This window comes from Alligator sinensis, unplaced genomic scaffold (assembly GCF_000455745.1).
Source record: "Alligator sinensis unplaced genomic scaffold, ASM45574v1 scaffold1075_1, whole genome shotgun sequence".
Classification (NCBI taxonomy): domain Eukaryota; kingdom Metazoa; phylum Chordata; order Crocodylia; family Alligatoridae; genus Alligator; species Alligator sinensis.
This window is the reverse complement of record NW_005842277.1, coordinates 502,320-529,104: the sequence shown is the minus strand read 5'-3', so window position 1 is coordinate 529,104 and position 26,785 is coordinate 502,320.

Below are 26,785 nucleotides of genomic sequence, written 5' to 3'. Positions count from 1 at the left end.
CTTTCACCAGTGGTCATCTTGGGGCAGGCAGGTGACAATGGGTTCTATCCAGGGCCCTGATGCACTGGGAGAAGCCCAGGGTGCAGAACCCCCCTCCCCCACCTCCAGGGGGTCATGCACCCAGAGCACAGTGTGCCCCAGCATGTCCTGGAGGGTGCCGTAGACCTCTAAGACAGCTTCTCTGGTGGTGGCCTTGCCCACACTGAAGAGATGGCCAATGTAGCACAGGCTAGCAGGTGCTAGACTTTGCTGTAGTCTGAGCCAAATCCAAAGGAAGTGGGGAACTCCCTTTGTCATTCCGGAGGTCTGTGTTGACCCTCCTGCCGAAGAAAGGAGATCCCCGTGACATGAGGAACTGGTGTCCCATGTCACTCCTCTGCATGGACTACAAGGTGGCAGTGAAGGCTGTGTCATTGTGCCTATGGTCTGTGCTGGTGGACATGATCCAGCCCAACCAGATGTACATGGTGCCTGGATTTTTCATCTTCAACAACCTGTACCTGGTTCGGGACCTCCTGGAATTGATGCACTGGGAGGGCCTGTCTTTCACCTTCCTGTCCCTGGACCAGAAGAGGGCATTCAACAGGGCAGATCATGGGTACCTCACAGGCATGCTGCAGGCCTTTAGCTTCAGGCCCCACTTCGTGCAGCCTTTCCAGGTACTGTACACCTTTGCAGAGTGTTGGGGAAGCTCAACTGGACCCTGATGGAGCCCATTCCATTCAGGTGAGGGGTACATCAAGGCTGCCCACTGTCAGGCCAGCTGTATGCCTTGGTCCTGGAGCCCTTCCTTGTCCTTCTGCGGAGGCAGGTGGTGATGTTCGCACTCTGGGAGCCAGTTGTGAGGCTGGTCCTGCTGGTGTATCCTGATGATGCAGGGCCGGTCCGTTCTATCCTGCAGAATCTGTGGCTGCTGGGGGCCCCAAAGCCAAGTGGCCATGGCCTGCTCACCCCCTGCCACCTGCTCCATGCTTAAAGGACTTTATGCAGGCAGGGAGCCCCTTCCCAGCTGAGCGGGGATGAAGTTCCAGGCTCTGCTCCTGCCCTGGCTATGGAACCAGGGAGGGAACCCAGGTGTCCCTACCATGTGCTGCCCCCACCCTGAGTGACCCACAGCACAGCCCATGTGTGCACAGCCGAGCCCAACTATTTTATTTCAGTCAGTTTATACTGCCATTAACTGCAATTTTGATTTTTTGATGGATCAGGGGGTCCCAAAACTATATCTTGCAGGCAGCCCCCCCAAATTGTGAGCTGGCCCTGAGATGATGTACTCCTCATGGTGCAGGACCCAGGTGATCTGGTATGGGCGTAGGCCTGTCAGGCATTGGACTCAGCGGCCTTCTCTGTCTGGGTCAGCTGGGTCAAGAGCTGTAGCCTGACAGTGGGTGATGGGTGGCAGGTGGGTTCACCCCCACATACCCTACATACCAAAGCATCCACTGGAGTGCAGGCTAACTTCTCTACCTGGGGGTCTACCTGTCTCCCATGACCCTCTCCCTCCCAGAGAACTGGCACCAGATGGAGGCAAGGGTGTTGGAGCAGCTCCGGGCATGGGTGGGACTGCTGTGATGTCTGTTCCTGCACAGGAGGGCATTGGTGTTGAACCAGCCGGTCCTAGCACTTCCAGCCTGCCAGTGCCCCCTGAGGCCCAAGCCAGGCTCAAGAGACAGGCTCTGGAGTTTTTCTGGCCAGGACAGCACTGGGTCACTGCAGAGGTCCTGAGCCTCCACTTTCAGGAGGACAACCAGGGCCTGGTTTGCCTGTGCAGCCAGGTCCTGTCATTCTGCCTTCAGGCCCTGCAGTGACTGCTATATGGTGTCGGTAGACACATGGCATGGGGCCACCTCGGGCGCACCTTCCTCTGCCACTTCCAGGGGTTCTGGTATGACTGTTAGCTCTTCAGCCTGTGGGGCTTTTCCCTGCAGGACTTGTGAGGGCTGCCAGAGTTCTACCAGGACCTCCTCTAGGCCTGAAGGCTGGTCTCCACCTCCAGGTCCCCTGTGATGCTCATGCAGGGTGCTGACCTGCTCATTGAGCCCCTTCTCTGCCCACAGCTGTAGGTGCCAATGGCAGAGGCACTCCGGTTGTGAGAGAGGCTGGTCCTGGGTTGTGTCACCCATATTGGAGACCTCCTGGACTATGATACGCAGGCATGGGTGGACCCTGCTGTGCTGGCCCAATGAATGGGTTTACGCATGATGAATGTGACCTGCTGCCTAGTCTAGGAGGTGAAATATGCCCTACCTCCTATTGCCCTTGCCTTTGTTGACCAGGTCCTGCATGATGGCCCCCCCCCCCTGCAGGGTCCACAGCTCCCCCTGCACCCCCACCACAGGGCCCCAGTCCCCCCCACCAGAGCCCACAGCCCCTCCCCGCAGGACCCCAGCCCTCCCTGAAGGGCCCACAGCTCACCCCTGCAACAGCAGCAGCCATTGGGAGCTCAGGGCCCACTGCAGCCAGAGACCCTAGTCACACAGCATGGCCCTGCCTGCCTCAAACTTGGCACTGCCTCGGCCACTTGTCACGGGTCTGGCCTGGCTTGGCATGGTGCAGTACACAGTGTGGGGCCTTCAGGCAGCTGCAGGCTGCTCAGACCATCACCCAGGGTCCCATGACACTTGCAGGGACCAGGTGTCATGCTGGGTCAAGTCCTGCCTCCAGCAGCAGCACTGCCAGACCCATGGTGTGTGCAGGGAGAAAGCACGTGGCAGGACCCAGCCCAGCGTGGTACAACCCACTAGTATGCCTTTGCACAGGACTGGGAAGTGTAGCTCTGGGATGTATGGCTCCCATGCAAAGGCACACTAACTGCATGGGCCAGGCTAGGTCATGTTGGCCCCACTGGGCATGTTTTCCATGAGACTCAAGCAGCGATGTATGGCCTGTTGTAGGCATTGCACCACAGCCATTCATCACCACTAGTGCCTCATGGAAAACGCATCTGGTGAGGCTGACACGACCCTGCCTGGTGCCCCCAATAAAGCTCCTCCACAAACCTATACACAGACCACACATCCCCCTTGCCACTCCCCCCCCCTGCCCCCCCCCCCCCCCCCCCATACACTAACAACACACGTCTGAGCAGGCTGGGTTAATCAACACTTTCAGCTGACCCCTTATGTGCCACAACCCAGCACAGAACTTATTTCAGTGGGACAATAATAAAATGTAGTCAGAGAGACACACAGGTTAACAGGGCATGTCTAAGTAGGCTGGGTCTGATCAACACTTTCAGCTGATACCCTTATGTGCCTCAAACTCAGCACGTCCCAATCTCTTGTCACAAGTGTCCTGATAGTAACTCCCTTGATGAGCAGGCCCCACAGGATCTTTGGGCTTTATAAGGATCTTTGGCTTAGGTAAAAAAAACATTGCTGTAGAGCAAATGGAGAGGTTGAGGAGAAGGAAGAGTAAATGAGGTTCAGAGAAAGTATGGCAACCAGCTTGACCATAAAAGTTATTTTATTGCCAGATATATGAAACTTATGATGAATCTAGTAGTAATAGCTATACAAGGGGGAAAAACCCAACAAAACAGTTACAACATTACACAGGTTCAATTGGGTATTTGGGGAAATCTAGCTCAAGTTTGATCAATGAAAGTCAGGTTTAGAAAACTATGCCTGGACTGAGAGAGAAGGAGAGAGAGAGATTAAATCAAGGCTAAGATTTAGGGAGTGGGTTTAAACAAAAGATGGATAGAGAGAGAGAGCATTGGGGTCTTACCACTTCAAGGTTCCAAGGTGTTTCTTGACAGGCAGAGCCACCAGCATGATCCAGGCAGAAAAGGAAAAGGTAGAGTCCCAGCAGGCTCAGCTGGTGAACTCAGATGGGTGGGGCAGTGGAGCTTCCCATGGCAGCAGGGCTGCAGGAGGTTTGCAGCTGATTGGGAGCAGGGTGGGTTTTGCAGCCAGCTGGCAGCAGGTGGGGGACGGGGGTTGCAGCTGGCCAGGCACTCCAGCTGGGAGTGGGGAGGCTGCAACCCCCCCACACACACTGCCAGCCAACTGCAACCCCCCCATCCCCTACTTCCTTGGGATGCTCCACCGCCCCACCAGTCTGAGTTCACCAGCCATGCCTGAGTCCCAGTGGAACTGGTGTGGCTTTTTTAATCCAAGCACCAGGACAGAGACTTGAGCTTGGCTGGAGGTTCTTATAGGGAAACAACAATGTTTCAAGGGAGAACAATTGATTTGTTTATGCTGGACAATAGGAACTGAGTATTCCTGGCTCTAGGTGGTGTTACTCAGAGGGAGCTTATAATGCAATCAGGCAGAGGCAGTATTTTTTAGTACCAATAAAGGATTTATCACTAGAATTGGTCTGATAAATGCTGAGCAGAATGTACACAGGTGTGGGTTAATTAACGTCTGGAACAGAGATCCTCCATCATGCAGCACTTCCCTGCTTCTCTGGTCCCAGAGTTCAGTGCGGTTCTTTCCTTGGAACTCTGTTCTTCACTCTTGATGCTAATGAAGGTACCTTCCTTTTTCCATCTCCCATCTAAATGAGACTGGGGAAGTTGTTACCCTGTTCCTTCTTCAAGGTAAATGAGACTGGGGAAAGTTGCTGTAATCTTGTTACTCTTATCTGGAGGGGCTTGGTGTGTCTCTTACTGTATCTTCATTTCCTTTTGTAAGCTCTTCTTCTGATCAGTTCTGGTTCAGGGAGAGGCATAGGTGACAGGTGGGGGGGAGGGGGGGCACATGCTCCCCCTGAGATTGGCAGCCACTGGCCGGGGAGTGGGGGTTGACGGCTGGTGCTCCTCTGAGAATGTGCGGGCACCAAGAGAGCTCCAGCAGCACTTCTGGGTTTGCCGCTGCCACCGGTGATTGGTGACCACCCTCGGTTAGTGATCGGCTGCTAGTTCCCCACAGGATCAGGAAACACCAGTCACCCATGGGCAGAGGTGGGGTGTGGTTGGGGAATCCTTCATAAGTCAGACAGGCTGAGTACTGCGCTAGGGTTCCCCAGGAACACAGAGCTGACAGGTGACAATATGCAGCATGCAGAATGTTTTTTGGTCCCAGCGTGCCTCTTGCCACGTCTCAAACTGCTTTGAGATGCAGCAAGAGGCACATATGGGCTTATCTGGACACACCCTTTAAATTTAGAGTTGAAGCTTCTAACATTTACAGTCTCTTTAGACCATTATATTGTATTGATATTTTGTAATAATAGCAAGAAATCTGGATTGAAGATTGCAGTGTGAGGGAGAAAAGCATACATATCTGAGTACTGCACTCTTAAAATAAGAATTTTCAAAAATGAAAACACATGTGACAATTTAAGTTTCTTGTATGAATTTGATAAAGTAATTTATGATACAGAGGTAACCAGAAATAGAAGAGGTTTTCTGGAATGCATCAGAGTGGCATAAAACTTCTAAAAACTTCTTACATTTTTCTTGGCAATCATTTCATAGCAGGGAAGAGAAACATAGCAGTCATTTAAAGCAATGCATTTATTTGTTGTAAATAATTAGGTAGCAATGATTGTGGTATACAGCTACCTGTGGTATCTGTTAACTGGCTAGCTTGGGTATCAGCAGCACCCTTAGCCACTGCAATGTGGAGTTCATCATGAGGGTAATTTATACAGCGTCTCAGCAGAGGTGATATAGACATATCCACATAAAATTTAGATTATTTTGCCAGGTTATCACACTGGCCATTCATTCTTGTATACTAGAACAACAGTGATTGTTCCAAAATGCTCTGCAATTGTGATTATATTTTATAGACAATGATGTACCTGTTAAAAAGATTTCTTATACCTAGTTATTTTTATTTGCTTTCTTGGCAACCTCTGAAAGGAACAAGATGTATCAAAATTAAAACAGCGGCAAGAAGAAACATTTACTGGGGTGAAGCTGAGAAAAGCAAAAGTGACAGCAGTTACAGGAAGAAGTGTTGGCTCTTGAAACTAAGCTGCTCTGTCACATACCGTGAATTGGACCATTATCTGGCACAGGACTGTAATAAATTGTCAGATTTGCTTTTGCCAAAATGACGGGATGGAAATTGTGTATTTTAAGGGGGGCAGGGGGGGTGGGAACATGTAGTTGATTTCTCCACATGCAAGACCTGTCATTATACACAAACCTGATTTCCAAAATGTAGCTCTTATAAAAGCTAGCAAGATAAACAATGAGATGAATTTTGCTATAATCTCTTTTCAAAGAAAACAAGGTCAGGGAAAAGGAGTCACTAATGAAAGTGATAAGAGCCATTTCTTATGCAAAAGCAATAAAAAGTTTCTTCTTAAGCTTTTCTTTTTCCTTCTCAGTAAAAATTAGGATGAAGAAACTTACTTTACAGTTGATCAGTTTTTTGGTTATTGCTGTCTAGTATTGGAGGATTCTCACTCTAAACTAACAAATATCAAGTCTTTGTTCTTCTGTGAATCTAGGTAATTAACTATTCCCTAACTACCTCACATGGGGTATTATATGGGCAAAGTATAGGAGAGATGTTTTGTATATAAATATGCCTTACAGTGATTAAATGGTATAGTTTACAATCTCAGAAAGCAGTTGCTAAATACATGGCCCTGACATAGATTACACAATATGAAATCTTTTTCTAAGAGTTGTATTTCTCAGTAGACTCATGTAAGTAGATATATATGATACAATTTTGATTGAGAATTTATTCTACCTAAATAGAAAATTACAGAAATGAAATTTGTTACTTGTAGATAAAACTAGCAATCAACTACCTTAGCAACAATTTTCTACATACAGTATTCTCAAATGATGGCTAAAAGTTTGTGTAGTTATAATCTTATAAATATTTCAGAAAATTTTAGAAAATTTTCTAAATCATTGCTCATTATTGCCAGCAATTTTAAATAGAAATGAATAACAAGCTCCTATCAAATAGATATAATTTTTTATTGTTAGTGTAGCCACTGAGTTCTTTCTGATTGGGAATACTCTGTCAATAAAAAGACATCATATTTTGTAAATTCAGCTGGTACGTGGCCTTTCCTCTGAAACTTCAATAATGTAACAGTCTGGTCAGTGGCTATGTGTTGCATTTTTGGTCAATAAAGAATGATACCTCAGTTGCAAAGATCATTTCTGATGAATATGTAGTAACAAGCTTTGTGAAAGACAAGGATTTCTTTGCATGACATTGGACATTTCATTGGACCAACTTTGCAGCTGGATAGAACTTTGGTCATTCAGGGCAGCACAATGACATGCATGCACCAAGAAAAATGTAGAACCTATGTTCTACAGAACTTTTGCTAAAGGCCTATGGGAACCATTTTATGTGGTTGTAAACAGGCATAAGGACTCATTCTGAAGAAATATCTTTGTTCTACTAATATTTACTATTTTTAATGCTGTGTTTACATTAACTTATGGGGAAGAGGATGAAATGATCTAGTGATTAGTCTCCAAATGTTTTGTCTGTAGATCCCTTTAAGAAGTTCACGCAAAAGATTTTGCAGGTATTCAGGTTTTGTATTAAAGAGTTTAAATTTCAAGCTTTTTTCCCCCCCCCATAGCATTGTTCAGGAAATAGAAATCTCATCATAATGAAGCGAATAATTGATAGTATGTACTTAGGAAAGAATGAAATTGGTAGAATAGTTTGCCAGTATCCTGCCAACAAATATGATTTTTTCCACAGGTTGGGTATTTCTGAAACAGGTAGCTTGCAAAAGACTGCAAGGGAGTAAAGGAAACCCTGGAGGAGGATAAGGACATTAATGAGAAGCCAAATAATTTATTTACATGAATCTTCACAGACTGACTGCTTATGAGGTTTTCAGTCTCCATACCATTCAATCCTGGCCCTCTCTGGGAGTCTCAGCCAGTTATGGTAACAACAGTCTTAGTAAAGACATGATCTTTCATCTTGCTTTATTAATATAGATTTTTATTTAGATTATTTTCAAGTTCCCTTCTATTGAGATGGTAACTTTAAAGGTCATTTCTTCACAGTAATGTGAGTACATTTCATAATCTTTGTGAGTTGAACTTTTATGTCCAAGTCTACAATTTCAACATCACAGAGCAGTATTTCTGCAGTTTGAGAATAGCTTAAGCTATTATATAAATGGTGCTCTTACAGTGGTGTTTTGGTACCTTTGGCCAAAGTACATATCTTGGTTTTGTGGTTAAAATAGTGGGCAGCAAATCTTTATATGCCTTTAGAAGGCTTATCAGCCATGAAACAGATTTCATGTACCATCTGCTGTGTGAAGGACACACTAAAGTAGTCCTCCATTTTTTTCCAAAGCATCAGCACATTCATGCAACTCCCTATTCTCTTACCTGTACTTTTGAAAGTGATAGAGTGATACCATCTGCACAGCTCATTGAGTCGTATCTGAACTGTGCAATGTTCCTCTCAGGAAGAATAGAAAGATAAATCTCCCTGAAATGTAGTATGTTCAGATGTATGCAACGTTTTTAGTTACAGCCAACTAACCTACTGGTTGATCATGATAATTATTTTGGGAGTTCTCCAAAAGTCCCATTAATGATATAACTAATTTTTAGCCATTTGAACGTCTTGAGGAGGCTAAGTTTATGACATTCAGTGCATCATTGAGATCTGTTCTTCAGAGAACTCCTTCAATATATGGCTTGGGTGAAGTTACCCCATTGGATATCTGTTTGAATTGATAAGAAATAGAAAGGAAAATGTTAAGAGGTGCTAACTATGGTTAAGAGGTGCTAACTATGGTTCAGTGTTTTAATTCACATTCTGTAACCAATACATTTGTTTAAATCAGGTCTAGAAATGTATATTACAAACTGATTACAAAGAATACACATGACATTATATTTAGGGGCAAAAATAATGGTTATCTATATTAATACTGTATGCTTAACATTGGTCAATAGTTCCAGTTATGTGTATAGGGTTTTACAGGGAGAATAGACAGGTTCACTGCTTAGAGGTGCTTCCTGTAAATGATGCTTGTACATTGGGAACACTGATAATTATCTTTGTAGCTTAATTCAGTACAATATTATGAGAGTAAAACTCTGGTGATTTGTAAAAAGAAAAATATGGGTCATCAAAATCCAAAAACTTTTAACTGCTTACCCATAAGTATTAGAATATTTTAGCTATCTGTGGAACCTTGGATGAGTAGAAATAGTTGTGCTTTGCTGTTATTCTGAAATGTACCACTTCCAAAATGCTGGATAAGAGCCTGATAGCACTTAACAGAATTTCAGTGATGGCTCATGTGTAAAAATACTTTGATATTTCTGTAGGCATATACATGACACCAGCACTTAAACTAAGATTTTTCTTCTCCATGAATTTTTTAGTTCAAAGCAAAATATTCTCACAAAGCCTTCATTCTTAATTTTTTTTCTGTTAGACAATAAAAATATTATATGACAAATATTTCAACTTGTTTTAAGAAATATTCAAACCCATTATTTATTTTACAGATTTATTGATACTTGTACATGTATTATGATTTTCCCCTTCAATGTAACTGCTCTTTTGCAGTTCTGTACAGTTGAAGTGATCTTTCAAAATCAGAGATGTTCCTGGTTAAAAACCTCCAAAAATGTGCAGATAATACATAACCATTTCTTTTTTTTTCTTTTTTCAGTAGTCAAAGTGATTTAAAAGAAATTATATTTGCTTCTGCAGCAAAAATAGCCAAGCATGCTGCTGACTAAACAGTGAATTTTAATTGTTTGCAGAAGTTTCTTTTTTATTCCTCTGAGTGCTGTTCCTATCAAATAATAAAAGAAAACAGCTAGGTAACAGGATGAAGCCAAAAGATACATTTTTTAAAAGTGTTAACTGTGGGGCTTTCTTGTCCTTCAACATTGATTTTACTAAATGCTATAGGCATAATTCTATTCCTTCTTAGGAAGTGATTCCCTAACCTGCAATATATTCGCTCATACTCAATCTCTTCTCAATCTTAAAGGAAAATACTTTCTCTATCCAAACCAGCATTTTGTTACTTGTTAGGAGAGCATTTGAAACAATTTATATATATATATATATATATGTATATATATATATATATATATGCATGTGTACACACAAACATGCACACACACAAGCAAGCAATTTTAATAAGTGGTTAAAGCCAGTGCAATTATAGCTTGTTATAAGGCAACAGAATCTAGGGAAGTCATTTGGACTTCAAAAGGCCTTAGATCAAGCCTTTGTTTTGGAAATGAACTATATATGATGAAGAGGAGGATTTGAGGAAAGAATAATTATTAATAATGTTGAACTGTTTAGCAGATAAATTCTGCATAGTTATTGTTAAGAGTATTTGTAGTTAGTGATAGGATTCTTTTCTTCATGCCATTTTCCAGTAAGTAATCCCTAGAATATGGTTTAATATTAAGTTACTGTGATTTAAGGTCTAAAGCTTTGAAAACAGGAGCAGAATTAGAGAAATAGCAGCTTAATCTCTTTTTGGCTGTGTAAACAAAATTCTGTATATTAAATTGAGGGGTTGCTAATCCCTCACAATCATGTTTCTCCCAATTAAGTTGCAGAGCTTTAAATGCTTTCAATCACAGGAGGTTGAAAAAGCATGTATGCGCTTGAAAGGGGAGGAGGGTAGTAATCCTAAATGAAAGTCATTTTATTTGGAGGTAAAGCAGGCAGCAAACAGAAGTCCTGAAGTGGAGGAGTTCAGAAAATAAAAGATTTCAACAAAACACTCTAACCCCCTAGGGAAGTGAAGAAATAAAATTGGGATTTTCAGCTTGATTAGAGTTTGATTTATGAGCTTCTTTTTGTTAACAGGACTGGAACAGTAGGAGGAGAAAAAGGATTTAACTTGTAAGGGAGAAAATTCTTTTGAAAATTGTCTTTGAGTTCATGGAGGTTAAAAAAAGAGGTGACAGATGGAGATGTTTTGACACTACTTCATGACCCCTACCTTGCCCTTCAAGACTTCCTCTTCTTCCATGGCCAAGAATAATTTATTGAAGCCAACTAACCTAAATACAAAATGGATTACTAATTTAACAGTTTTATTCTAGAATGGCGTTAGCGCAAATCTCATATCTGTATAGTGTAAAGTGTTTATGCTCTTTGCAATCTCTAGTACAGCTTTGAAAAGAAAGTTCTAGCTTGTTAACTCTGAGTGATTCAGGGACCCTTTGCATAGATTGTATTACATGTGGAAGGTTTAAGAATACCGGGAAAGGTCTCTATGTGACATGTAGCTCAGCTCTATGAGGAGTGGAAGCCCAGCTGGGATAAGACTAAAGGTTTTCACCATGGCATGAATTGCCTAATCTTTCCTTTTTCCCACCAAAGAAGAGTATGGCTAGGGCCAAGGAATGTTTAGGTAGATCAGGTAGGATGGTATGGCTTTGTTCCTACTCTGTCATTCACATGGGTGAATTTTCCTATGTGCATCCTAGGAAGTTCCCCTGCTATTTGACCATTTACTGGAGCTTAACATGGATGCAAGTTCTTGGTTTTGGCTTAATGCAAGCAGAATCCTAAATTTGAGATCTTTGGCCATGTACAGGCATTATTTTTTTTTTCTAGAAGAGTCACTGCTCTCCCAGTAGAAACCACGAGCATATAGATAGTCAGGATTTTTATCTGAGAGAAAAAATGACTGCTCCAGAAGAAAAATAACGTGGGAACAACCTGGGCTAAAATACTTCCAGGATAGTTCTCCCTGGGAAAGCAAATTGTCTTCTCAGAGAAGCCACAGCATAGTTCTCCAGCATCTCAGTGTCTCCCTCAGGGAGACAGTATGTCACTTGCTGGACTCTGATGCTCCAGGTGAGCAGGGAGCAGAACATGCCCCAATCACAATCCCCCATTGTGCTGCAGGGAGACACAGGTGACCCTGAGCAGCCTGGTTCAACCAATCAGGGCTGCCCTGTGTACTACTACCTTCTGTCTCTGGGCAGACTGAGGGAGCCTTCAGGACATGCTGAGGTATGTGCACGGGGACCCCTCACTGTGCAGCATCAGCACTACAAGCTTTCTGCTCTTCAAGGGTTCAGAATTCAAATGTCTGCTCAGGTGTCTCTGGGAAAACAAACCTGGGAGAATTCTCCCAGATTATTTTATTATTCTCCCAGCAGAAGAATTTTCACTGCTCCAGTTCCCAACACACATGGTATAAAAGGACAACAGTGACAACTATAAATAGAAGGTAAAAAAAGAGAAATTAAAATATTTTAAGAAATGGTAATTCTCAGTGGAAAAAAACAATTAAAGTAAATACTCTAATACTTTTTATTTAATGGGTTCATATTGGTTTAATAATTGAAAGGGACTATTATGTACTACGTCTTGAAAAGCCCCAGTAATAGGAGATTTTCAGTCTGCACTTATTTAGTCCAACATTGAAAATTCAGGGAGCACACCTTTAAAAACCTGAGTATTAATACTTGGACACAAAAGTTCATGAACTACCAGCTACAATTTAAAAATGAGAAACCAAATCTTTCAATCAATTACATTTAACTAAAGTGTATGTGTGTGTGTTAAATTTTGTATCAAAATATCGCCAGTAATTGAAGAGCCAATCCCGGGCAAGATCAATTGAAACATGTTGCAGATGCACAAACTCTTGCCACAATTCTAAATGCCCTGCCAAATTTGTATATGAATAACAGTTGTTGTTTGGCATGATCTGTACTAACAGTATCTTATTTAATAATATAACTTATCAGAGAAATCTTGTAATTTAAATGCCTGGTATTTCTTGAAGCCACTTACTGCTTCCAAAGTAGTAGGTTATTTTTTTTTTTTGGGGGGGGGGGGGTTGTTTCTAAATGTCACTCATTTTTAATAAATTCATCTCCTCATCAGTTTTCTTAAGAACTGTTAATTCATAGAAAATGTGTGGAGTCTTGCAACTTAGCATGTGTAGTTATATCTTATCATCTCTCCATATCTTCAACATATTACAGCAGTAACCAAAGAAGGGCAATGAACTAGATTCAGGCCTTTGATACGTGAGCACAATTACTATTTAAACCAGTGTGAGCCACACTGATGTAATTAGATCTAAAGCTGGTTCTACAGCTAAGCTTTAAATGGAAAGTAATAAGAATAAGTTGTTCACCTGTCAAAGTCTTCCATAAAGCAACCAGGGGCTTTAAGAACTGGTTTTTTGGAAGGCCTCCTAATTTAATTTATCCACTGCATGTGGAATTATTGGAATCAACAACATTTTAAAACATTATTTTAATGTACCATAATGGACCAAGAAAAAAAGGTATTATGGCTGCATAAGTGGACACTCTTATTTTATTTTATAAGCGGACACTCTTATTTTATTTTATTTTATTTTATTTTATTTAATTTTCAAAATGGACACACTTATTTTTTATTTAATTTTCCTCCTAGTCCCCTTGCCAATAGAAAAAGACTTTACAAGATTTATTCTGTTTCAGTGAAAAGAAGAAGAATTACTAGCTAAGCAGAATATTTTGACCTGCACATGACTTAGTATGAGAGTAACTCCACTGACCTCAATCTGACTACTTGAGGACTTAATATTAGTCACAGTTTGAATTCAGGTGTTTGTGCTCTCACAGTAAACAGAAAGTGACAAATCATGTCAAATAAGAACATAGGTAATTTACATGTGTATTTTTTATGCTCTAGGAGTTTAGGCTAATTTTATGACAATGCACCCTTAAAAAATGATGGAAATTTCAAGCTTTAAGGATACATATTAATCAGAAGTTTTTATTTTTTTCTCACTGACAAAATAAAACAGCACATTTCACATTTTTAATTAGGTTTCTTAAGTAATCAAGTTTAATTCAATGCTGATTTGAGCTCCAGGAAAGATAATGCAGCATATCATCATTATGGCATTCCATTCACCTCACCCGGCTGCTGTCTTATTTTCAGAATATCCATTTTACATTCCTCACTGATCACGTCGAATACCTGTATTTTACTAGGTATGTTGTATTCAAAGCCAAGGTCTTCATCCTCAAGATCTTGCATCACCTCAATGTTATTGGTGTCTCTAATGCATTTTTTTTCCTTTGTGGGTAGATTGCCTTGGTTCTAAACTGGGCTACCACAGTATAAAATATTTTACAGCACGTGAGCTTCCTATAATACAAGCAGACTACTTCTGTCTCTCATTTCCTCCTCCTCAGACATCTGTTTTTTTGTGGTAACTGTAACCACAGGAATCAGGTGTAAATCATAGAAATTTAGGGTTGGAAGGGACCTCAGGAGGTCATCTAGTCCAACCCCTGCTCAAGGCAGGACCAGCCCCAACTAGATCACCCCAGCCAAAATTTGTCTAGCCAGGTTTTGAAAACTCCCAAGGATAGAGGTTCCAGCACCTCTCTGGGTAAATCTGACCCAGTTCCCCAAGGTTAGAACACGCAGACCAGCCACTTCCTAGCCTGGAGGTTTGTTAAACAGTAATTATACTGCTGCATACAAGGGTTCAAGCCTAAAGCAGATAGATCCACAATATCTGCCTGGAAGTTTGTGTCTCTATGCTACCTCTTTGAAACCACCATACTTGTAGAGCTGAAGTCTCATTGCATTCCCAGCAGCCACTGTAGCCTCAAGGAAGATTAGAGCAAGTTGTTGGGGTGGAATTCTATTTATAGTTAGATGGACCTTTTTATGATATGATAATTACTTTGCATATGTAGCCAATTTAAATTTATTGCACAATTTGCCAGTTAATTGCATAATATATGTAACGTGTAAAGGGGGCATATTTCTCTTTCCCTTTGGCCTTTGCTTTATGCTTTGGATATGTAAGTCCACCTATGTATGTGCATATCTAATTATAAGTCTCAGAAAAAGGGAGAACAATATCTCACATTTTAGCCTCAGTTACTGAATGAGTAGGATACTTGCCCAGGAAGACAGACATCCAGGGATGCAACTCCCCAGGGGCTAAAACAACATCTCACTGACTTCCCAATACACTGTTCTAACCAACACATCAAAGGTCAGGTGTGTTCCCTCCCTCCCATGTTCCTTTTGATGCTGAGATACTGTTCCTCACTTCTAGTACTCATTGTCTAAAATGAATGGAGGGCAGCAATGGAAGACAGACAGGTTATCCAGGCTGACCTGGACAGGCTCAGCAAGTGGGCGGACGAGAATCTGATGGTGTTCAACGCCGATAAATGCAAGGTTCTCCACCTTGGGAAAAAAAACCCGCAGCATCCTTATAGGCTCGGCAGTGCTATGTTGGCTAGCACTATGGAAGAAAGAGACTTGGGGGTCATCGTTGACCACAAGATGAACATGAGCCTGCAATGTGATGTGGCGGCTAGTAAAGTGACCAAAACGCTGGCTTGCATCCATAGATGCTTCTCAAGCAAATCCCGGGACGTCATTCTCCCCCTGTACTCAGCCTTAGGGAGGCTGCAGCTGGAGTACTGTGTCCAGTTTTGGGCTCCACAATTCAAAAAGGATGTGGGGAAGCTTGAGAGAGTCCAGAGAAGAGCCACGCACATGATCAGAGGTCAGGGAAGCAGACCCTACGATGACAGGCTGAGAGCCCTGGGGCTCTTTAGCCTGGAAAAGTGCAGGCTCAGGGGTGATCTGATGGCCACCTACAAGTTTATCAGGGGTGACCACCAGCATCTGGGGGAACGTTTGTTCACCAGAGCGCCCCAAGGGATGACGAGGTCGAATGGTCACAAACTACTTCAAGATCGTTTCAGGCTGAACATAAGGAAGAACTTCTTTACTGTCCGAGCCCCCAAGGTCTGGAACAGCCTGCCACCGGAGGTGGTTCAAGCGCCTTCATTGAACACCTTCATGAGCAAACTGGATGCTTATCTTGCTGGGATCCTATGACCCCAGCTGACTTCCTGCCCTTTGGGCGGGGGGCTGGACTCGATGATCTTCCGAGGTCCCTTCCAGCCCTGATGTCTATATTGAGGAAGGTTCTGCCTACTGTGAGCAGGGTTCCAGGCTAGATCCTAGGGCATGCTCTCTTCTGAGCTATAAGCCATATTACTGAGCCACACATCTTCTAGCATACTTATGTTCTGCTGGACCTCCATTTCCCACCTTCTTGGCTATGCAGGTGAATATATCCCCTCACCTACTGCAGCTATAACATGGGCAGGCCCATTTGTTCCATTTAACATCAACTAGTCATAGGTTTCTAGCAAGCTAGAAACCAAGTTAGTACACATCCATAACAGGTGGACATACATGGCCACATATGTGCACAGCCAGTACATAACAGATAAGCTTAGTATACCTGTGTCCACTAATGCATCCACATTGCAAGGGAAATTTAATCACTATTTGAAGTCATTTAGACTGGCAAACATTAATCGAATTCCACCATTGGTGGACAGCCTTAAGGTAACATTGATAAATATCATTGTTAACTTATCCCTCCCCTTTCCTGTGTCTCTCCCTTTCACCTTCCAAGCCTGCTTTGATCCCTCTTGCAACAAAGGGTTGCAGTACAAACCAGGTTGAAACATTGCCATCTCAATCTTTCTCTCGCAGCTTAACTTATCCTTAGTGCACACTTCTATACCTGTCTTGACTTAAGCATGATCCCTATTACACTATTTTAATGAAAGTGGCTTTAACTAAACCAGTTTTCCTATCTTTATTCCTGACCTAGTTCCATGTACACAAAAGCATAGATTTATAGAGTTTCTGGAGTCAAGCATAATAACTGCTGTTCTCTTGTGGCCTAACATACAGGGCAGCATAAACATTAGTTCTGTTAAAGAAGAGCACCATCAGCAAGCAAAATTATTTTAATTGTTCATAAAACTTGATGACTGTACCACCAGCTCATTAAAACAGCATTAAACTCACAGCCTTTCTGGGCTAATCATCTTAATGACTTTTGTGCCAGAATGATATTTTGAGATGCTTGCCACATGTTTCAAAGTTCGATTTTTTTTTTTCAATTCCAATTCTATACTGAAGATCTCTTTCACCCAGAGTTGAGTAGTAAGCAACAAAGTGAGGGTTTCTTAACTTGTAACATATATAATTTTGAGTGTTTTTTTTTAATTCTATTCCTTTTCTTCCCTACCTTGCTTCCTTATCTTTGCTCTCCTTTCTAGGATTAACGGTGTTCACATTCAACTTAATAATCACATTTGAAGCTCAGAATGTTTTACCACCTTGATTTCTTTGAAACCATTTGCTATGTTCGAGTGGGCAAGCAAAATAATCTAATTAAATTGTGCTTGCATTTAGAGGTTTAACAATATACTGAGATCATTTAGACCAAGGAAAGTATACCCTCCCTCCCCTTTTGGAAAAAAAAATCATAAAAACATGCATGGGAATTATAATACACTTCAGTGACCTTCAAATATCATCTGTACATCAGAGGTGAGACTTGACTATGTTTCTTTTCCTGCAATGCAGCCTCTTAGTTTGAACCTGTGTATCTGTACAGATTTCCACCAAAGTGGAATCACGCTGAAGGACTGAGACCTAAATATGTGATCTACTCCTAGATATGATAATTGCATGGCTGTGCTTCCCTTCCTTCCCCCCACCCGCACTGTTAGCTAATCCCTCCCCTGCCTCCCCCCTCTCCCCCCCACTGCCAGCTAACATTGAAAAAGAAATGGAAATGGATGCATTACACCAGAGGTACTCAACGCCCCCAGGCTACAAGCCTCATAGCACCATATCATGTGGCCCATGAAGCTCCCCACGAGTCTTTGGTGAGTCTAATGGGCTGTGATCCTGCATGATAGATTGGGTGCACATGGCGGTATAGGCCAGGACAGAGCCAACATGGGGTTCCAAGGCCCTGATCCCAGCATGTGGGACTGAGAAGAGGAAGGATGGAGCCCTGAGCCAATGATCCCAGCCTGCATGGTTGGGCAACGTGAGGCCCAGGGGCCTGATCCCAGTGTGGGGATGGTGCAGTGCCCCAGGACCCTGGTGCTGCATGTGGGAGTGGGCAGGGGAGGGCAACAGAGGGGTCTGATCCTGGCATGCAAGGAGGTTCACCCAAGGCTGTGCAGGGCCCAATCCTGGTGCATGGGAGTCCAGTTCAGCCCACAGACTGGCCCCTTGAGGCCAAAAGCTTGAGCACTACTGCATGATCCTATAGAGCAAATCAGCTCTGCCTAGTCAGTCTGGACAATATAGTCTGATCATATTGGATAAGGAAAGTATGATGCACAAAATAACCTGTATTATTGATTACATTCATTCATGGAACTGATGGAGATACAGTCTTTTGGTTAAAAAAGGTGGTACAGAAGAGATTGTGTTCAATGCTGATCACTTGTATCCGCTTAACAGTGGGAGTGAGCCACAAACCTAGAATCTGGATTAGAACAAGCTTTTGAACCTAATTTCCTTAAAGTTTAAGGTGATTTTGGATGTAGAAGTCTAATTTGGACCAATCTTTATGCCACTAATGTGAAAGCAAAGCTGCTATAACCACCATGGTAATGCTACTGAGAGGAAATTAGCCCAGTCAGGGAGCTCTGCAGACAGTCAGGGGGCGTCAGCTGCAGTTTGCCAGGGCAACTGGCCAATGTGGTAATTGCCCAGCACCTGCACCCAGTCAAGTGACCAGATGCAGGCAACAGCAGGGGATTGTTTAAGCCCAGGGCTGGGGCTTGAAGGGCCAGTTTCTTCCTGGCCACCACCAGGGAAGGAGCTCCTGCCCAGGGGAGCCCAAAATGCAAGGTTAAGTAGAGGCTTATATTCATAAAGGGGCAGAAGGCTGCTATATGCTGATATTCCTGTTGTAGTCCAGGGCTTGTATTTATGTTAGGTACCAGTGGTTTGTGGATGAAGCTGTAGGGGAGCTGGAGACCTCATTAGTGTCCACTTGATTTCCTTGAGCCCCACCAGTGGCAGACTCAGGGCTTAAAGGCTATGTGAGCCACAAAGGATCCAGGGAGCCTAGCGCATGAGAGGGGCACAGACACAGAGGGGCCATGGGCCAGCAATAAATGAGCCAAGAGCTCAGGGGCTAGAAAGGATGAGAGAAGCTAGTGCCTCAAAGCCAGTTCCTATTCAGTGGGCCTAGGCTAGAAGGCCTAGCTAGATTAAAGGGGCAGAGGCTGGGGAGGCCGAAGCCCCAAAAGAGGTACACTGTACTGGTAACCACCATGAGGCATGAGGTGTGGTAAAGGGGAGGTTACAGTTAGCTATGCAATTAGCCCATAAGACTTTGGGTGCCCTGCCAGGTAGACTTGATTAAAGTGCCCCAGCCAGGGGAACCAAGTCCTAGCACAGGTCCAGGGGCAGCCTCCCTATTAATCTATAATCCATCAAGGCATGGCAAGCGAGACAGGGGGAGAGCAGGGCATGGTCACGACCATGGTCACAGAGCTGCCAGGGGGCATCATGGCCCCCCTGGGACTCCAACATGTTACAGCTACACATATGCTATCAGCTAGCACGTGCTAGCTGCTGTGTTAGTACTGAAGCTAACACTTGGCACTAGTGCCATATAGATTTCATAGATTTCATAGACATCAGGGCTGGAAGGGACCTCGGAAGATCATCGAGTCCAGCCCCCTGCCCAAAGGGCAGGAAGTCAGCTGGGGTCATAGGATCCCAGCAAGATAAGCATCCAGTTTCATCTTGAAGGTGTTCAATGAAGGCGCTTGAACCACCTCCGGTGGCAGGCTGTTCCAGACCTTGGGGGCTCGGACAGTAAAGACATTCTTCCTTATGTCCAGCCTGAAACGATCTTGAAGTAGTTTGTGACCGTTCGACCTCGTCATCCCTTGGGGCGCTCTGGTGAACAAACGTTCCCCCAGATGCTGGTGGTCACCCCTGATAAACTTGTAGGTGGCCATCAGATCACCCCTGAGCCTACGCTTTTTCAGGCTAAAGAGCCCCAGGGCTCTCAGCCTGTCATCGTAGGGTCTGCTTCCCTGACCTGTGATCATGCGCGTGGCTCTTCTCTGGACTCTCTCAAGCTTCTCCACCTCCTTTTTGAATTGTGGAGCCCAAAACTGGACACAGTACTCCAGCTGCGAAATATTCACAGTGAGCCACCCATGCACTTACACTTCTGAACTGACACCCCTTCCTGGGAGGAGTAATCCTTTTCAAATGTTTAAAAGTGCCCAAAAATAAACATTTAAATTAGCCTAAGCAGAAACTCATGCTTCTATCACTGAGACTGTACCATTCCATCTAAAACGTCCATCACCATGCTGTCCTTCTGTAGGATCTGGCTATGGATGAAAAAATGCATATGGGGACTTGGAACATGCAGGTCAGATACTTTTGTTCTGGTGCTCCATGCTGATATCACAGATGGCTCACAGAATTCAGGAAGTACCTGCAGGATTGCTGCTGTTCATAGTAGTGCCATGATGTTATAATTCCTTATTATGCTTAACTGTGCTTTATATGAGCCATCTATCTCTCTTCTTTTTTAAGTAGAAGAATGTTAGAATATTTTTTGCAAAGCTTCTTTTGCAGCTTTCCTAGGTCATTCTGACAGGCCATAGACCTCAGTGTATTTGAACCAAACAGACTAAATGCTGAAGCAATTTGAACTTCTCTTGTATTTCATAACCTCCAAGTCCAGTTTCTAATTTTAGAACTTGCACACAGGGAACTTTGACTCATTAAGGGTAAACTTATTTTTATTTTCCATGATGTGAGCTAATTTATGTGCATCTCTCCTAATGTCATATCTTCAAAAAGAGTGCATGGGGAGTCTTAAAAGACCAGGTCACGCATATGAATTTGTTGTTTATGCAGAAGTTTTAGTTAAAACTAACACAGACATGGAAAAATGGAGTGGAGGAAGTGGCATTCTGTATCTGAACTCTAAAACCAGGTGGTGGAACATTTAGACAGGATCAAAAAGAAGGAAAAGTAGATTAGTAGAGAAGAAGGGACGTATGTATTCTAGCTAGGCCACTGAATAACTGTTTACATTAGGTACATTATTTAACCTTTCAGTGCCTATTCATAAAATGGCTGTTGTGTAACTTACACTCTTTAGGAGGAAGTAATGACCTTATTTATACATGTTAGTTACATGATTTGAGATTTCAAAAAATCTTTTATTATGTTGTTACTATATGAAAATGGATAATACTTTTCTTTTATAATGGTCTATACAAACACAATGTTTTCTTTAAGGTCCACTGTAACAGGGTGCATGGCTTGGGTTGGAGCCCAGCTGAAGTAGGTTAATGTATAATAATTATCTGCCTGCCTAGGGACATGGGGTCAGCTGACAGGGATGATGGACTGGCCCAGAGGAAGTTAAAAACTCCCAGGGAGGGGAGCTGAGAGAGAGGGAGAGTGGAGGCTTGTGCACTGAGGGAAAAGCACAGAGCCTGGATTGCCTCTCTCTCTCGGTCTGTGGAGAGACTGGAAGTGTAACTTTTTGTTTGTTCTTGCACATTTGCCTCTTTTATTGCTTGCTTTATTTACTGTGGTGACAAGCTTTCTGTGTGTACAATAAATGTACTGGAAACTGGAACTAAGAGCTGCCTAGCCTTTATGAGGAATCTGGCTCCTGGGTCTGGCTAAGGGAGTACCAACTTACTATATAGTTTCATAGTAGGTAGGGTCAGAAGGGACCTGAGCAGATCATCAAGTCCGACCCCCTGTCCTGGGCAGGAAAGAATGCTGGGGTCAAACGACCCTGGCTAGGTGATTGTCTAGCTTCTTTTTTAATACCCCCAGGGTAGGAGCAAGCACCACTTTCCCTTGGAAGTTGGTTCCAGATCCTAGCCTCCCTGACTAAGAAGCAGTGCCTTCTGATATCTAGCCTGAATCTACTCTTGGTCAACTTATGGCCATTGTTCCTCATTACTCCCAGTAGTGCCTGGGGGAACATGGACTGCCCCATAGCCTGCTGGTCCCCTTGGCCAGTTTGTAGACAGCCACCAGATCCCCTCTCAGCCTTCTCTTGTGGAGGCTGAACAGATTCAGGTCCCGTAGCCTCTCCTCTTAGGGCCTGCCTTGCTGCCCCCTTATCATGCGAATGGCCCTCCTCTGGACCCCTTCAATGCTGTTTACATTCTTCCTGAAGTGCGGCATCCAGAACTGGGTGCAGTACTCCAACTATGGCCTAACCAGTGTTGCATAGAGGGGGAGGATCACCTCCTTGTACCTGCTCGTGATGCATCTGTGAATGCATGACAAGGTGCAGTTAGTGTTCCTGACCACATCCCCACATTGGCGGCCCAGGTTCATTTTGGCATCAGTAATGACACCAAGATCATTTTCTGCCTCTGTGCTGACTAGAAGGGAGTTCCCCAGCCTGTAGGTATGCTTCTGGTTCTTTCTCCCAAGGTGCAGTACCTTGCACTTGTCAGTATTGAATCCCATCCTGTTCTCATCCACTCACCCCTGTAACCTGTCTAGATCTAATTGCAGCCTGTCCCTCTCCTCCATCATGACCACTTCTCCTCACATCTTAGTGTCATCCACAGATTTGAACAAGGTGCTTTTCACCTCCTCATCCAAGTCACTGATGAAAATGTTGAACAGTGTGGGATCGAGGACTGAGCCCTGGGGGAACCCACTGCCCACATCCCTCCAGGTCGAAAAAGACCCATCCACCACCACTCTCTGAGTGCAGACCTCTAGCCAATTTGTGACCCATCTGACTGTGTAGGCATTGACGCCACAGTCATCTAATTTCTTAATGAGAATGGGGTAAGAAACAGTATCAAAGGCCTTCCTAAGGTCTAGAAAGACTACGTCCACTGTGACACCTGCATCCAAGGATTTTGTGACCTGGTCATAGAAGGCCACCAGGTTTGTCTGACAGGACCTGCTTCAAATGAACCCATGTTGGTTGCCCCTAAGCATGATCTCCCCTGCTGGTCCCTTGCAGATGTGCTCCCGGATAATTTTCTCAAAGAGCTTCCCCAGGACTGAGGTAAGACTAACGGGCCTGTAGTTTCCTGAGTCGTCGTCCTCCCTTTTTTGAAAATGGGGACCACATTGGCCCTTTTTCCAGTCCTCCGGCACATCCCCAGAGCATCATAAGTGCTTGTAAAGCCATGCCAGGGGTCCTGCAATGACCTCTGCTAATTCCCTCAGCACTCTGGGGTGGAGATCATCAGGACATGCTGATTTGAACACATCTAGACCCACCAGAAGTTCCCTGACTAGGTCATCACTGACCCTGGGCCTGGCAGCACCTCCCCTGGGTCTGTTGGGGATCCCAGTGAGGTGGGTGCCCTGGTCCCTGCTCAAAAAGATGGAGGCAAATAAATTGTTAAAAAGTTTAGCTTTGTTGTCTGGTGTGACCACCAGATTTCCTAGCGTATCCTGCAGAGACCCTACATTACTCAGTACCTTCTTTTTACCTCCTATGTATTTGTTATCCTTGATCCAGGTCACTAGTCCCAGTTCCATCTCTGCCTTAGCCTTCCTAACACCCCCCTACAGTCTCAAGCAATGGAGGTATAACCCTCCTTGGTGATGGCCCCTCCCTTCCATTGTGTGTATGCCTGCTTTTTAGCTTTGAGACATTCATGGATGCTTCTGGTGAGCCATGGGGGCTTTTCTGCCTATGGGGGCTTTTGAGCACTCCTGCCCCCTTTGATCTGTGTGGGGATTGTCACCCTTATATGTGGTGGAGAATGCAGGCACCTATATCCAACTCCAGCAATGGAAACAGGAGCCCTGCAAAAATGACTGGATGGGCTGCAGCAGCAACAACAGTAGCTTTTTCAGTAGCTACAACTCCAGCAGTAGCCATTCCAGAGGAAACAGCAGCAGCAGGAGCTCCTGAAGCAGCATTTGGAGCTGAGATGGACTTCTTGAATAGGGAAAGCATCTTCTGTGGACAGCCAATTTTTGACAGGATCTTGTAGGTGCCATTCCTACTAACTGTTATTTTGTAAGTCAATGAATGCTACATAGAGAAGTGCCTGTTGTTCATGGCTTTTTTCTTGCAGCAAATACAGTGTGAAGGACATGTGCCAGTCTTGGAATATCCAGCTCTGAACCCATACTGGCTCTCAGGATAAACTTACTCAGCAAGTAGAGTGTTTTCAGCAGGCCCCCTTCCAAGCACCTTACTGACCACGCTGAGCAGAGCTATCCCTTGGTTGTTGTTGCAGTCTCCTCTGTACCCTTTACTTTTGCATGGAGTAATTATCTTTGCATTTTTCAGATTCTAGGGTATATGGCTTTCTTCCCAGTAGGTGCAGAGAAGTGTGTGGTTGTTACTTGCAAGCTTTCTCTTCCCTTCTTTTAGGAGTTCCAGAGGTACCTGATTGTTGCCTGCTGCTTTCCCAGGTTCAATCTCTTTGATAGCTTTCTCTACATCTTTGAGAGTTGGTATTTGGTCTAGCTGCTGCATCTTTGGAAGCTGGGGAATGGCAGCTAAGGTAGTATCACAGATAAAGGCATCATTTGGGTAGAGTTCTTTGTAATGCTGAGTCCATTGGTCAAGTTGTTCTTGCCTGTCAGTCAGGGTGGTGCCATCTTTTGCTTTCAGGTTTGCAGTCATTTTACAAGTTGGACAAAGTGTCTTTTTAATACCATCATAGGTTCCCCTCTTTCAAAGCAGACCTGAATCTTTTTGCACAGGTCTTGCCAATATTTTTGGACACATTCTCTAGTGACTTTCTGGACCACAGCCTTAACTTCTTTGAATCTTAGATTTCTGGACTTAGTTGGTGGTTAAAATATAGTTAGGCAAGCTTGCCTTTTCTTTTCCATGAGTGGGAGAAGAAGATGATCATATTATGAGAACCAGTCAGGTTGCTTTTTTTCTTTTTTGTTCCAAAGATGTCCTTGGCAGTGGCCAAGGTCTTGTCCTTGATTTTTTTCCACACGGTGTCAGAATGAGGGGAATCAAGTTGATCATTTCCAGAGACATGCTCAAGAACACATTGAAACTGTCACAAGTGTCAGAGTCCTTCAGGTTAGTGATGTTGAGGTGAGGTTTGACTTTTGGCTTTCCATGATGGATCTTTTTAGGGTGTAATTGGAGCTTGGCCATGACAGGGGCACAGTCAATGTTGCAGTCAGCACTATGCATTGATTGAGCATCCAGTATATTGTGAATGTTTCTGTGATGTATCAGGATGAGGTCAAGCTGAGGTCAGTGTCCTGAGTGGAGGTGCTTACATGTGACCTTGCTATGGCTGCTGCCAGCAAAATAGGTATTCTAGACTATCAGCTCACAAGAGGCACACAGCTCAAGGACATGCTGGTCATTTTGGCTGAGGCTACCTGTGCCATGTATGTACAATGATGTGTCCCCAGTTCACCCAGTCCTTACCCACATAAGCATTGAAATCACTGAGAATAGTGAGTGTGTTCCTTGCGGGGAAAAACTTGATGATTTGTTCCAGTTGGGAACAGAACTTACCTTTTTTCTGTTTGGAGTAGTTAAGTGTTGGTCTGTAGATGGACAGAAGTGTCAGGGTTTCCAAGTCTGTTTTCACATCCAGTTTCATGTTCCTTTCATTGATAGATACCAGAGGGGATATGCACTGAGGACGGACTTCTTAACAACAAACCTGACACAATGTATTCTTGGTTCATTGTCAGGTTTTCCAGACCAGCAGAAATGGCAGTTTACTTGGTCTAGTGATCCAGTTTCTGAAAGTCTCATCTCACTGAGAGCTGCAATATCAGCACCCATTTGATATAGTTCTCTATCAAATATGGCCTCTTTCCAAAGTTTGTGGTCTTTCATTTGAAGTCTGGTTAACATAGTGTGAACATTCCAAAAGCAATGATTAATGTAGTTGGGGAAAAAAGAAAATAGAAGGAAGCTTTTTAGCCCACCTTTTCTAGGGCCCTCCCAAGGCTGGGGCAAGCAGGCCACTCCTGAATAGGGTTGCTTGGACATCTGGGCTTCTGCCAAATGCCTGGGTCCTTCCCCACTAGGATGAACGACCATCAGCACAGACCTTTGATGCAATGCCTAGGCAGAACAAAGAAGGAAGGGGTTACCGTGGACCCTCCATCTTTTCTCTCAGCAGGAGCTATATGACTCCAATAGCAAGACAAGGGTCAAAATGATTAGTATAGGCCTGCTGCAGCTCCTAGCCAGAACACTGCTCCAAGTTAAAGGAAGCACTTGCCGTATTGCGTCTGCAACTTCACTTTTTCTGGGTGGGTGAGGTCTCAGTAATGTGGTTACTGTTGGCCAAAAGGATTTTGGCTCATCCTCTTTTCTGGGGGCATTTCCTTCACCCAGGGGGCTCCATCCTTAGGCACTTCTTCACCTGGAACCATTTGGGCTTCCCAAGGGGAGACAGGTTTGTTGACTGCTGTCCATCACTTGCTATTGCCTTGCTGGCTGCATTGTCTACTCATCCAGTGACAAATCCTGGTGCAGGGGGAGACTAGCCAAATAATATAACAAACAACATTATAATATTTTCTAAAATGTAGGTGGGCCACCTCCAGCGGGTAAGTGAGGTGTTGTAGTCAATATGAGTGGCTAGTCTCACAGCCAATCAAGATAAATGTCACCTGGGGTACACAGAAACTAGGTATATGGGGTATATAGTGGGCAACAGCAAAATCAGGCCCCTAATCAACAAAGTAAAAACCTTGGTAGAATCACCAGTACCACAAAATTTAAAAAGCAGATGAAGATTAGGAAACTACTATCAGCATTTCATCCCACAATTTGCTGCCATCACAGCCCCACTAACTGACCTGCTGTGGAAGGGAGCACCACAAAGGATCCAGTGTTCACTCAAATGTGAGGCAGCATTTGGGAAAGTAAAATGGCTACTATGGAGTGTGCTGATCCTACATAGCCTGAACTTAACAAAATAGTTTATATTGCAGACAGATGCCTTAGATTGAGGCCTGTGGTGGTTCTTTCCTAAAAATTTGAGGATGGAGAATATCCCATTCTGCATTTC